The 14756-nt window shown below is 39.1% G+C and overlaps 2 long non-coding RNA genes across 2 annotated transcripts; one reads left to right on the forward strand and one right to left on the reverse strand.

Annotated features, from left to right (window-relative positions):
- Window positions 1–7086: 7086 nt before the first annotated feature.
- On the reverse strand, window positions 7087–13437 carry LOC138981657 (uncharacterized). The gene is made up of 3 exons (XR_011460685.1): window positions 13279–13437; window positions 10439–10587; window positions 7087–8423 (listed from the first exon to the last, which is right to left on the reverse strand). It is a non-coding gene; the product is annotated as an uncharacterized lncRNA (long non-coding RNA).
- On the forward strand, window positions 9245–14372 carry LOC138981658 (uncharacterized). Its single transcript, XR_011460686.1, has 2 exons — window positions 9245–9447; window positions 14027–14372. It is a non-coding gene; the product is annotated as an uncharacterized lncRNA (long non-coding RNA).
- Window positions 14373–14756: the final 384 nt, after the last annotated feature.

Below are 14756 nucleotides of genomic sequence, written 5' to 3' on the forward strand. Positions count from 1 at the left end.
AATTCGGGGGCTGTGATTGGATGGTCTCACACATCCCTTTTCCGATCATCAAAGCATAATGCTACGGAAGTCGGCCATTTTTGCCAATATCCAAAAGCATATTGTCAATAACAAAGACGCATGGTTCCGGTTTCTTCCACGTGTATAAAGTACACGCATACCTCGCCAGGTTTGTTTATGTGACAAGTCGACAGACGATGCCATTTGCATTGTGTGTGTTTTTGTTGTTGCTTAATGTACATGACATACACTCGTGTAAAACCCAGTTCTTCAACAGGCAACAAACCGTGCAAATTTCCAGAAGCTGCAATCTGAAGCGACCTTTCTCTGATTCTAGCAGACGATCTCTCCAATGTTTAACACAAAATCAGCAAACTCTCCTGTCACATAGAACGTCCATTGTACAGTGCAATGTTGAAATGAAGTTACCGGTCTGAAACATTTAGTCGTTTCTTCTGAGACAATCCTTGTTCTCTTATCATCTACAGACTTACCGCAGTCTTCACCACGCGAATTCCCAACAGAAGTCAGACTTTCGAACATACAATCTACGTAGGCAAGCAAGATACGTCATGACGTCATATGATTCCTACCCGTCGCGATATAAACTTCGTGGTTGAAAACGACGTTAAACACCAAATAAAGAAAGATATGATTCCTAGCATATTGACGTAATGCTAAACATCCGGTTATCTCGAGTTTTCTCCGTAATACATGTCCGTGTGTTTTTCAATGTTCGGTTATTTCCGTGGCTTCATGCGGAAAGGGAACCGTCGTCTGCAACCAACGACATGGACCATTCTGGTACTTGTTGCTGACAAAAACATGATTTTAACACAGAATTTAATGTCAGAATGGCTATATAAACGCTATTGTGTTTTCATCGTAGCAATAGGGTCCGATATTTAGACTCGAACAAGTATAATGCGACTCGTCTTCGACTCGTCGGCATTATACTTGTCTCGTCTAAATATCGGGCCCTATTGCTACGCTGAAAACACAATAGCTGTTAATGTTACTATTTACTTGATTACGCATTGATTAATTGATTTATTAATTGATTGATTTATTCTTTATTTAATTTAAATTCACCTTACATAAATATTTCAAAATTTTAATGAGATTGTATAATAAGACAACTCCGTTTGTAAGCCCATATATCTGAGAAAAAAGCTGATTCCCACCAAGAAACAAAGTAGAAAAAAAAGAGTAAAACAAAAGAGAAAAAAAAGAAAAAAGAACCCAACAACAAACAAACAAACAAACAGAAAAACGAACAAACAAACAAACAAAAAACCAAATAAACAAACAAACGAACTAATTAACTAACTAACTAACTAACTAACTAACTGACTAACTAACTAACTGACTGACTGACTAACTAACTAACTAACTAACTAACTAACTAACTAACTAACTAACTAACAAACGAAATACAAAATAAAATAAAAACAAACGATTCTATTTTTGTTAAAAGTCAAAAAGTTTAATTTTGTGGATAAAAACCACACCCTGGCGTACCTTCCTTCACTGCAGTTTAACATCCAAGAACGACGTTGCAGTGGCAAAGCAGTGGAAGCAGTGTGTAAGCTCTTGCAGACGTAACTTGTAATGTCTTCTGACTAAAGATATGCTGGAATAACCGTGGAGAAGGATTTTGAAACCCCTTATACACGAAGGGATACTTGTGAAGCACGATCTCAAATCGCCCCAAGAGCTACAGATTGGTTTGTATCTACATGTCATCACACACCCGGAATACCTCAAAATAAGTGTTTGGACGTTCAAATATTCAAATATTAAACACTGGGTTTGGGTTATCTTCCATACTGTTATTTCTCGATGGATCGTCTTTGTTTTTGTTTCCGCCCTTCTTTTTTGCCCTGAGAGCGGCGAAGTTTACTTAGCACACGCAATTTGAGTGGCAAAATTCAAACGAGTCTCGACTAAAAGCGTTATGAATGCCGACAGAAAAAAATCAAAACTTGACTAAATGTAAAAAGAAGAAACAAGCCGCGTGAAGCGAAATTACCACATTTAGTCAATCTGTGGAACTCACAGAATGAAATGAACAGGCTGCAGTCCTTTTTTCATAAAACCTTAATAAGTTTGTTCCCCGCGGCCTTGCGCAAAGAAAGCGCTCAACGTGTGCACGATATAAGCGTGCAGAAAGTGACAAGCCAGTATAGCTCACTTTCTGCACGCTTATATGAGCTACTCCAGTGAAGTAGCTCATAGGGCTTCTCAGGAAAGCCGGTGCAGAAAGTGACAAGCCAGTATAGCGCAGTAGCATACAGTCAGTCCCCCGCTCGTGGAAAAGGCAGTAAAAATAACAAGCCAGTATAGCGCGGTAGTGGTTGCATGCAGCATGATAGCACGGTTTTCATTATCTCTATTTTGTTTAACTTCCTGAGCTTGTTTTTAATCCAAACATAACATATCTATATGTTTTTGGAATCAGGAACCGACAAGGAATAAGACGAAATTGTTTTTAAATCGATTTCGGAAAATTGATTTTAATCATAATTTTCATATTCTTAATGTTCAGAGCTTGTATTTTTTTTCTCCATATATAACATACTTATATATTGCTATTTCATATGTTACGTGGATTTCCATTGGTCAATTGGGCAAAACTGAGCTCAGTGCAAAAGTGATATCGACGACATTTCCGTCGATATCAGTTTTGATATCGACGACCTCTTTATTGCTTCCCCACTTCAAAAACAAAAACACCTACATTTAAAAACAAACAAATATGTATGAAAATGTAATTATCCCAGAATTTAGTTGAGCAAGTGACTAAAGACTTTTTGAAAGGAAAGACATTTTAAAATACTGAAAAGTACAAGAAAAGAGTGAACAAAAAGAAATAATAATCAGAGGGAGGGATATGGAACAGCCAAAACTGAGACAAATACTTATGTAATTTCTTTACAGTAAATACAAAATGTCCAGAGAATTAGCAATATATCTAACATTGACTGACTGTGTGATGATATCTTCTGCTATTGGTCTGTTTCGACAGTGATATTAAAATCTCGACCTCCGGTCTCGATTTTGATATCACTGTCTCAACAGACCATAGCAGAAGATATCATCACACAGTCCGTCAATATTGGGTAATGTTTTTGGAATCAGAAAAAAATGTAAAATAAGATCAAATTATTTTTGGATTGTTTTATAAACAATAATTTTGATTACAGTTTTTCAGATTTGTAATGACCAAACTCACTAATAATTTATAAGCTTCCAAGCTGAAATGAAATACCAAAGTCTGGCCTTTGTCGAAGATTGCTTGAGCAAAATTTCAATCCATTTGATCAAAAAATGAGGACGTGACAGTGCCGCCTCAACTTTCACAAAAAAGCGGATATGACGTCATCAAAGTCATTAATAACAAAAAGGAAAAAACATCTGGGGATATTATACACATGTGAATTTTCATGAAGATCGGTCTGGTAGTTTTCTCTAAATCGCTCTACACACACACACACACACACACACACACACACACACACACACACACACACACACACACACACACACACACACACACACACACACATACATACATACATGTATACACACACAAACACACCACACACACACACACACACAACACACACACACACACACACACACACACACACACACACACGTACACACATACATACATGTATACACACACACACACATACACACACACACACACACACATGTATACACACACAAACACACCACACACACACACACACACACAACACACACACACACACACACACACACACACACACACACACGTACACACATACATACATGTATACACACACACACATACACACACACACACACACACACACACACACACATACACACACACACATACACACATACACCACTACCCTCCTCTCGATTCCCCGTCTACGTTTAAACATTTAGTCAAAACTTGACTAAACGTAAAAAGGCCAAAAAGAATATGAAATAAAGAAGAGTTTGCGGACATCATGAGTCGTTCCCCTGTACCGCGGCAGTGTGTCTAATTTGAATCAGCAAACGCAGCTCCTTGGATTTGTTTCGTTTGAATTCGCCAGAAAACTTCTCTGAAATGGCTTCCTTCTTACTATTCTATTTTTCTACATGATGTGAATGCAAGGCAATTAGAGATTCTTTCTTCTCGTGCAAACTAGCTTGTAAATAACAATGAGATCGCTTCATGATATTTGGATGGATAAGACCAAGAGCATCCTTTCACTTCGACTCTTACCCAGCCAGCAGCCTGACTGCTTTCTGTACAGAATGGTCATTACTGACACTTGTATCAATTTGCAAAAATACTACTGAAATGTTGTTCTTTGCACTCGAAGCAGCTGGCCTGTTGATTTTTTTTATATTTGTTCATGTGGAAGGATTCTCATCCCAGATAAAAGCAAGGACAGATCTGTGGTGGACAATAGTTTTTTTCCCTTTTTTTTAACACCGGTAGTAAGGTTCTTTAATACCACATGAAGCAGTGACAGATACGGTCCTTCCTGTTGAAATGATCTGTTGAGGTTTGTACTTGGACAAGATCATCCCTACACTTGGACACACACCTAAACAAACTGCGATGTAAAACTGATGTTAATGCATGGTCGGAATTGTGATGGATTGATTTCTTATCGGACACGATAGCATTCTGTGAAATCAGATCTTCTTCTTCTTCTTCTGCGTTCGTGGGCTGAAACTCCCACGTACACTCGTGGTTTTTGTTTTTGCACGAGTGGAATTTTACGTGTATGACCGTTTTTTACCCCGCCATTTAGGCAGCCATACGCCGTTTTCGGAGGAAGCATGCTGGGTATTTTCGTGTTTCTATAACCCACCGAACTCTGACATGGATTACAGGATCTTTTTCGTGCGCACTTGGTCTTGTGCTTGCGTGTACACACGGCGGTGTTCGGACACCGAGGCGAGTCTGCACACAAAGTTGACTCTGAGAAATAAATCTCTCGCCGAACGTGGGGACGAACTCACGCTGACAGCGGCCAACTGGATACAAATCCAGCGCGCTACCGACTGAGCTACATCCCCGCCCCTGAAATCAGATCTGAGATGTGAGCAAAACGGGAAGGACTGTGACTTTCACAATTCTTTTACATAGAAAATATTGTTATCAGCCAAGTTTATTACAGTAATACAAGGATTTGCTGATGAAGAAATATGTCAATTAAAAAAATGAGCGAGGATGTATGTGGATGTGTGTGTGTGTGTGTGTGTGTGTGTGTGTGTGTGTGTGAGTGTGTGTGTGTGTGTGTGTGAGTGTGTGCGTGCGTGTGTGTGTGTGAGAGTGTGTGCGTGCGTGCGTGCGTGCGTGTGTGTGTGTGTGCGCGCGTGTGTGTGTGTGCGTGTGTGTGTGTATGTGTGTGTGCGAGAGCGTGATTGTGTGTGCGCGGGTGTGTGTGTGAAGGGGAAAAAAGAAAACAACAACAAAAACAACAACACCAACAACAACCCCAAAAACCTACTGTACGTACTGGTTGCTATGGCTATATTTTCACCATTTTATTTCACTGTCCTTGAACTAAGACAGTTGGTTCGATCTTAATATTATTCATTCTTTATTCGTATTATTATGTATAGATATCCACAGTCAGTTTTCCCCCCACAGTCACAACATGTCACATAATGCCGTTGAAAATAGTAATGTACTTTTGTCTCGCAGTAATGCGCCGCAGGTCAGGGAGTGCAGGAAAACATCTGCATGATACACTCCTTTCATAGCATACGCCAGATCTCTTGTGTGGCTGAAAGTTAATTAAGTGCTACACGCACATCCGATCTCCATCCGCAAACATTTTGTCTGAAGCACTGCAAACAATGGCTCTGTGTGCGATTTATGACAGTGCAGGATTTCAATAGCTGAAAGATACCTCCATGTCCTGGTAAATCTCCAGTTAAATCTATTTCCACGTTCATAAGTTTATCTTGCTGTGCCCCTTTGTTATATAATCAATTCCATGGCTTTGTTCAAACCGCAACTAAACATTTCCACGATTCACGGTAAGCAGACACGCTGTTGATTTTTGGTATGTGTCAAAGTGACAGGATCTTTTTGCGTCATGTGAAACTCTGGATAGATGTGTAGGAGTTAACTTGATGGTTTACAGAAGAAGGAAGGTACTTTGTATATTTAATGTAATCCGTTGGTCTACGCTGATTAACATAGAGGGGGGAGAGAGAGAGAGAGAGAGAGAGAGAGAGAGAGAGAGAGAGAGAGAGAGAGAGAGAGAGAGAGAGAGAGAGAGAGAGAGAGAGAGAGGGAGAGGGAGAGGGAGAGAGAGAGAGAGGGAGAGAGAGGGAGAGAGACAGACAGACAGAGACAGACAGACAGAGAGAGACGGACAGACAGAGAGAAAGAGAGACAGAAACATAGACAGACAGAGAGAGACAGGCAGAGAGAGACAGAGATCGAGACAGAGAGAAATGAAGAAAAATAGAAAAGAAAAGAAAGATGGAAAAAAGACGTGTGAGGTAAACAATAGAAGGTTGTCTTTGAATCCTCCTTCGAGCACGTAATCTGCTGACTGAGAATAGACGACAGGGGTGTTTTTCTTTGAGCCATGTGACTTCAGAGGCCCACCAAAATTCATATTTTGGCGGCTTACCGAAACAACAAAAAAGTGCATGTTTGTGTGCGTTAATCAAAAATAAATGAATAAAATAAATTCTAACTAAAATAGATCGACACAAAAACGTAATTTGTATGTTTGACCAAAATAAGACATTTGACACAGATATCGATCGACAGGCATTGTTCACCTTGAGGCCAAGGACTGCCTCGATCTGTGTAAAATGTCACATTTTGGTCAAAAATACACATTACGTATGATAATTGGTATGTGTCCCTTCCGAAGGATGCTCACACACACACACACACACACACACACACACACACACACACACACACACACACACACACACACACACACACACACACACACACACACACACACACACAGAGCATTGACGGTTATCGTGTAAGGATTAAGGTGTATTTTTGTTACAGTTTTTAAACTAATTTAATGAAATAACACAAGTCTCATGTACTAGTATAGATAACTCAATTTTATTCAAGAATGTTTATAATAGGATAATTGCATGGTAAGATACATAGCAGCAACAAAAAAATAAAAAAAATCGTAATGTAAATATTAGAAATAACTAACTTTATTGAGCCAAGATAAACTGAAAATGAGTTGTTGTGTTATTGATTTGTTGGTATTTTAAAGTTGCACAGGGTAAATAAGAAGGGGAAAAAAACGATGGAATAACTTCGAGAGACGACAAAGGCCAAGTATGTTGTTGCCATAAATAAAAAATAAAAATGAATAATATTAATACAAATTCACATGAGTATCACGTTTGTTTGTCTCAGCTTTTGTGGTTGAAAAAAAATCAAAGGTAGAAGAATGGAAAAATGGACGGACTGTATTTGTCGGATGGCCGGAAAACTGATGTACCAGTAAGCAAAAACAATTTCTCCCAGGGTTTGGCTGCGGAATTACTACTAATAATTATTATGCCATATGTGTCAAACATTGATTCAATACATTTTCTAAAAATCAGAAAGAGAAAAAAAGAAAAGGACATCCTTTTCAAGTGGTTGTAGAATTTACAATGGCAATACATTTCGAACACAAAAATATATTATTTCTGACAAAACAGTAACAGAAAAAAAATCGAACACACTTTGACAAGAAAACATGGTCCGCAGCAATTTGTTCAGTTTAGTGTAACATTTCATAGATCAAAACAAACCGAAATTTAAGAGATGAATTATATAGCAGTACTAGTAGTCATTATATTGAAGGTGTGCGGGTTTGTCTAAAACCCTTGTCTTCGAGCGGTCTCTGCACTATGTTTATTGATTATTGAAGGATCTATTTATTATTGTCTTAATTATTTTATTATTTTATCATTAATTAATTTATCCATCTATTTATTCATCAGTCTATCTATCTACTGTATATTCATTTATTTTCTGATATCTTGACAGATTGACAGATTGTTGGATTGATTCTTGATTATAGCACTGATTTATCGGTAATTAAACAAATTGTCTTCACAGGTCATCAAATTATCAGCAGTAAAACCAAACAAAAAATACCCCCCCCCCCCCCCCCACCTCCTCCCATCCATCTCTCTCTGCAGATCATTGCTTATAAACACAACAATTATGGTGTGACTTTAAAAACCACGCCAGCACCCGCGCTGGGGCCAGGACCGTCCCACAACTTGCACTCAGAAGTCTGGGTATCGTAGTGGATGGCAGTACACCCGGTAACGCCACCCGGGTGGCGGCAGAAAATGGCACACGCTGTGACGGACGCCAGATTCATGGTTTTCAACGAGTTCGGGGCACCGGCGCATTGCTCGCAGATCTGTATGACAGCGGAAACAACGAAATTATGGCTGTGAAAAAATCTATCACAATAAATATATAAGCATTAGTGGTAAGTCAAAGAGAGAGAGATAGTCTTAGAGAGAGAGAGAGAGAGAGAGAGAGAGAGAGAGAGAGAGAGAGAGAGAGAGAGAGAGAGAGAGAGAAAGAGAGAGAGACACACACACACACACACACACACACACACACACACACACACACACACACACACACACACATACGCACACATCGATCGTTCTTGCCAATTTTTATACGCGTACATCCACATATTTGTGTTGAAGTTTATGAAGGTATACAATTAGACAAATAAAAGATACATAAATTAACAAATAAAAAACCAACAGAGAAATCCTAAAACGTGTACCAATTTTGATTTTGCTCCCAAAGTTTTGTTTGCCAAGAGTTTTGTTTGATTTTCTGTCTACCTATAGAAGATACCTGTAATTTATGAGGATATCAGTTTCAATGAAATTCGTCACAGTTCACCTGGTCATGAATTCCAAATGGCCGCTGTTCATTTTGCGACCAGATCGGCGGCTTTTACACAGCAATTTTCTACGAGGGATATTGAGAGGGGACACCTGCTATTTAGAACTGACTGACTGACTATTGAATACTATTGTCCAAAGTTATAGAAACTTTAGAGAACATGATTGGGGCCTATGCTAAAAAAGCCATTAAAATAAGGCATGAATCCTTTAAACACTTAGTCCGAAATGCTGGGGGTCAGTTAAACGAGAGAAAACGTCATTTCGGTTGCCCACTTTCAGTTCAATCTAAAAGTAAATTTTAAAAGGCTTATTGTCCGTCAGGTCTTAATTGCCTATATTGGACATGAATTGGTTTATACGATTCGAGTTTTACGCCCTCACGGCTTTTTGATGGTTGCGTGTTTAGGTGGTATCAGCCATCTGCACTTATGGTAGAATGACCAAGATCTTTAACGTGCCATTGTGGTGACACGGGGGTGGGAGATGGATACCGTCTCTGGGTCTGCACATAAAGTTGACCCGTGTCCGTCCCGGCCCGGATTCGAACCAGCGACCTCTCGATCACAAGTCCAGTGCTCTACCACCTGAGCTACCCGGGCCCCCTCAGTTCAATCTCTAGGCAGGAATGACAACTTGATTAAAGAAATTGCCACGAGGAGTTATGGAAACTGTCGTGGCTCCTAACCTGTGATATTTTACACGTCAGTGTTGTGGATATCACAAACAATCCAAACTAATTTTCCGACAAAGTTCACATTCTGTTCAACTAATCGTTAAAATGAAGTTATTTTTTCTGATGTAGGCACCCATGAGATTGAGGGTAACCGAGGCGTGTTGGAAAAAGTCATGAAAAAAATAGAGCTAAGAGTTGATAACGTTTATGACTAGTATTTTGGTTTGGAGCACTCCCTGGTACTTTGAGTTTGCCTGCAAGAAGTTCAGTAGCCACGTGTCTCCTGTCAAAGTCTCTACTAAAACAAACGCTGTCTGTGTTCCACGGATCCAGTCGGAAAATAAGCTAGGGACATTTTGGTCGTCTCACTCGCAGAATAGGCAATAAATGTAGTCTACATTTTAATATCTATCAATGTGTTAGGTCTCTTTTATCCTTAAACTTTAAAGTGAACATGTAGTCCAGTAAAATACTTCTGAAAAAGGCCTCAAACTTAAACTAATTGTCTTAAATTTGATCTCATATGGTTTGTTCTAAGTGTGATAAAACTAAACTTTGGGAGCAAAATGATATAGGTAGACCAGCCTGAAAGTAAATACATCAAATAATCCTTTGTTATTTAGGATCAGCTATCACTTGAGTTCGTGCCCTAATTGTTTGCTATTTATTGTTTCATAATACCAATTTTAAATAAAAAGAATCCGTTTTAAACCAAACATAATCTTTGCTAGCTAAATACATAAAGCACACTCCACACGACACAGACTACCTTGTCATCGATCTGTTATACTTTACTTATTTTGAGAAGACAAACAGGGCCTACAAACTTACCTCAAACGTTGTTTGAACAACAGCGGTGGTCCTGGATGTGCAAAAGATCACAGATGCGCATATAGCGACGAGAAGACAGTGACTTCGCAGCGACATTCTGGAAGTTGAAGAAGACTTGCTTGAATCTGAGCCTGTGGTGAGACGAAATACTGAAAGATAAATAAGTAGGGTGTTATCTATTGATATAGACCGACGGACGGACAAACAGACAGACAAAATATGCATATAAAGACAGACAGACGGACACAGATAGACTGATATACAAACGTAATACATTAACGCGCACGCACACACAAATGTATGGTACACAGACAACATTGTTTGTGTGTGTGTGTGTGTGTGTGAGTGTGTGTGTCTGTGTGTGTGCGTGTGTGTGTGTGTGTGTGTGTGTGTGTGTGTGTGTGTGCGTGCGTGCGTGCGTTTGTGTGTGCATGCGTGCGTGCGTGTGTGTGCGCGCGTGCGTGTGCGTTCTTGCGTGCACAAAAATCCTAAAGATTAATAAGCAAGGAAATCAATCAATGCATAAAAAAAAATTTTTTTTAATTTAAACAAAGACAAACAAAAAACAAGTCGCGTAAGGCGAAATTACTACATTTAGTCAAGCTGTCGAACACACGGAATGAAACTGAACGCACTGCATTTTTTCACCAAGACAATACAGCTTCGTCAATCCCCGCGAGAAGGAAATCGCTCACTTTTCACGTGCATTTCACTACCTATTTTATTCATGTTTTTATTACTTACTTAGTAGAAGAATCTTTTGTAATGTATGTTTGATGGTGAATGCTTTTAATTAAGCGTTGCTGACTATGAATGTAGATGTAAATGCTTGTATAACTGTGTTTTAATTTTAAATGTGTCAAGCGCAAAGAGCATAATTGTAAAGTTATGATGTTGCGCTATATAAATGCTCATTTATTATTATTATTATTATTATAAAACGCAGTGAAATTGACAAGCCAGAATAGCGCGGTAGCGAATTGCGCCAAGCAGGAAAGCGCGCTTTTCTGTATTCTTGTTAACTTTCTGAGCTTGTTTTGAATACAACATATCATATCTATACGTTTTTTTGGAATCAGGAAATGGTAAAGAATAAGATGAAATTATTTTTGGATCGACTTCTTAACATTTAATCGTAGTACTAATTAAACTATTTTCGTTAATTGTGATCACATTATAAGAGTAAACATAACATATGTATGTATTTTTAGATTCAGAATTTGATGAATAATACGATGCAATCAATTTTAAATCTGTTTGCAAAAATTCGATTTTAATGACAACTTTAATGAGCAAACTCATCAACTGATTTTTAAGCCTCCAAGTTGAAATACAATACCAAACTGACCGGGCTTCGTTGAAGATTACTTGACCAAACTTTCAAAGAATTTGGTTGAAAATGATAGCGTGACAGTGCCGCCTCACCTTTCACAAAAAGCCGGAAATGACGTCATCAAAGACATTTATCAAAAACAAAACAAAATCGTGGGGATATCACACTCAGAAACTTTCATGTCAAGTTTCATGAAGATCGGCCCAGTAGTTTTCTCTGAATCGCTCTACACGTACACACAGACACACATACATCATACCCTCCTCTCGATTCCCCCGTCTATGTTAAAACATTTAGTCAAAACTTGACTAAATGTAAAAAAAAGTAATAATACAAAGAGTGGGAATTCTATATACCCAAACACACACACACACACACACACACACACACACACACACACACACACACACACACACACACATACACTCACAAACACAAGCACGCACGCACGTACGCACGCACGCACACACGCACGCACGCACGTACGCACAGACACACACACACACACACACACACACACACACGCACACAATTGCTTCCCAGGGGATGTTTCTTGGATTTATGTTTGCAAATTTGCCTTCATGGTCCCAGAAGTTCCGGCAATGTTGGGAAGTTTTAGGCATTCCTATTAGCATCACCTTTCCTTGCTGTCGGAATAGTTTGGCAGATCTGCCGAAATGACGACAAAGTTTGGGGCGATTAGAATGAAGCTTCTGCGTTTTGTCGACTGCCGACGCCGAACGATATCCCTGCTATACAATTCTCTTCGTGCCCGCTCAAGCGTACACTTTCATGGTGATTATTGATTATTTTTCCGCTGATAACGCAAAGCCATCCATCAATCTTTACTGACACAATCTGTGTAATGTAAAGACCAAGTTGGTGGTGCGGAACGAACAGGATCTACAGAACTATACACGGCCCAAAACAAACAATCGCTCCACACCCATTTTCAGTAATGGGGTGCAGTTGCAATGTGTGAGCTGACGAAACGCGGACTGACACAGGACATATTATACGCATACTCAGCTGTTCTTCTCGCATATCATTTTATGTTAAGTTTCCTCCAACATGCAACCTTTCTTCTTTTTTTTTCTTCCGAATCAACATTTATTTTTTACAAGTTTTTTTTATGAAGAAGTAATGTATGTAGAAATAATGTATAACACTTGTAGAGCGCTAAATCCTATGTTAAAACATTTAGTCAAACTTGACCAAAATGTAAAAAAGAAAAAGCGCGAAGATTGTCTTTGAGCATCTACTTGCCGCGAAATCGAAACAATCTCGGGCCTAACATAAGAACAGGTGAAAAACGTTCAAGAAGTACATAGTGCTGCTGCTGCTCCTTGTGATAATCCTGCTGTTGTCACTGTCAATCCCAAGACAACATAGAAAAGAGCGGCGAACTACGACTTTATGTCTACGATCGACAACTGTCACCGATAAAAGTAACGTTAACATAAAAAATGGCAACACCAACAAGAAACAAAACGCTGTCCAAACCTACCTTCCTCACGCGTACAAGTCAACAAAAGCTGATGTTGAGAAATCGGAGACACCTTCCACCGCTTGCAGACTTCGATCGCTTCTGCGGTTGCAGCCTTGCAGCCAGTCACCCGTTTCTTTGACGCGAGATTTGGCGAGTGGGGCGAGGAAGTTGCGTTTCTTGAGCAAATCTCGCCGCGAGAAAGGCTAGGATTTGGCGAGAGTAGGTGAGCATGGCTTAGAGGTGCTCGCTACGCGAGAACAAATGGCAGCCGCACAGCTGCCAATCCGATTGGATGTTCATGGCTGTTTGCCGACCAGTGCAGACACCCTTTTCGGTATCACCCAATGGTGTTTAATTCTTGCGTAGCTAGCCGTCAAACCGTTTCATATAACTCTCGCTGTCTTGCAGAGCGAGCGGCTAGCTGCAAGCACTTCTCGCGTGTAAGAAACACTCGTCAAGCAATGTCGACTGTTACCTCGTCAGCCAACAATGGCTCTCACGCCTCAAGCGACTTACAAGCCCGTAAAGAAGTCAGGCCTTTGCTTTCCCCTTCCTTTTATCCCTTTGTTGTCTATGTTTCATTTTTTTCTCTCTCTTGGCAGTGCCATGATGTGAGTTTACCTGGCAACCGTTTCTATGTTCCTGTAAGTGCTGTAGTAGAACACGTTTTTATTTATTTATATTTTTGTTGATTAATTCAGTTAAAAAGTAATGTTTTTATTCATTTCATCATTTAATCATCAACATCCAATATCTTAATGTTGAGAATAATAATAATAATAATAAGAAGAAGAACATTTATATAGCGCTAAATCAAAAACTTTCGTTAAAAAGGCTTGCTCTAAGCGCTTGACATCTAAACTAAAAACGTCATTCACACTCTTTACAATGATGTAAAAGAACTTCATGTCACACTCTTTCATTCAGTATAGCACCATTCACACAGTTGTTATTCTGTACAAGACAATAAGTTAGTCTAACATTTAGAATGTTCATAAGATGAAAACAGGAGAAAACCAGACTGATTAAAACAACTGCTTAGTGCTAACAAAGCATGAATCTTAATGATAACGTAATACATGTTTAACTGTTAAGACCATAAAAAAAACCTATATGCTAAAATAACTTCGAACTTTTAAGAACTTCTTATAAGATACACAGCACATCTAGATAAACACCAGAATGATAAAACAAAAGGCAACTCGTTAAAACTATTAAATGCATCAATGTCTAAAACACGAAAGACTCAAATATAAGATACACAATTCTCTAAAATTGTTTATTAAAACTGAAACCGACCTGCTCAAAGTAAACCATACCAACCCCCTCCCTACCCACCCCCAACCCTCCTCCTACACTAAATACTAGTTATTTCTACTCTTAACTTCCCAACTACACGTTATCCATAAACTATGCACAGGATCTAGGAACATGTGTGTCTGCATTATGTGGCACCGACATGACTTGTGCATATCTAGCTTACAGCTAAGGGTTAA

Source organism: Littorina saxatilis, linkage group LG12 (genome assembly GCF_037325665.1).
Source record: "Littorina saxatilis isolate snail1 linkage group LG12, US_GU_Lsax_2.0, whole genome shotgun sequence".
Taxonomy (NCBI): domain Eukaryota; kingdom Metazoa; phylum Mollusca; class Gastropoda; order Littorinimorpha; family Littorinidae; genus Littorina; species Littorina saxatilis.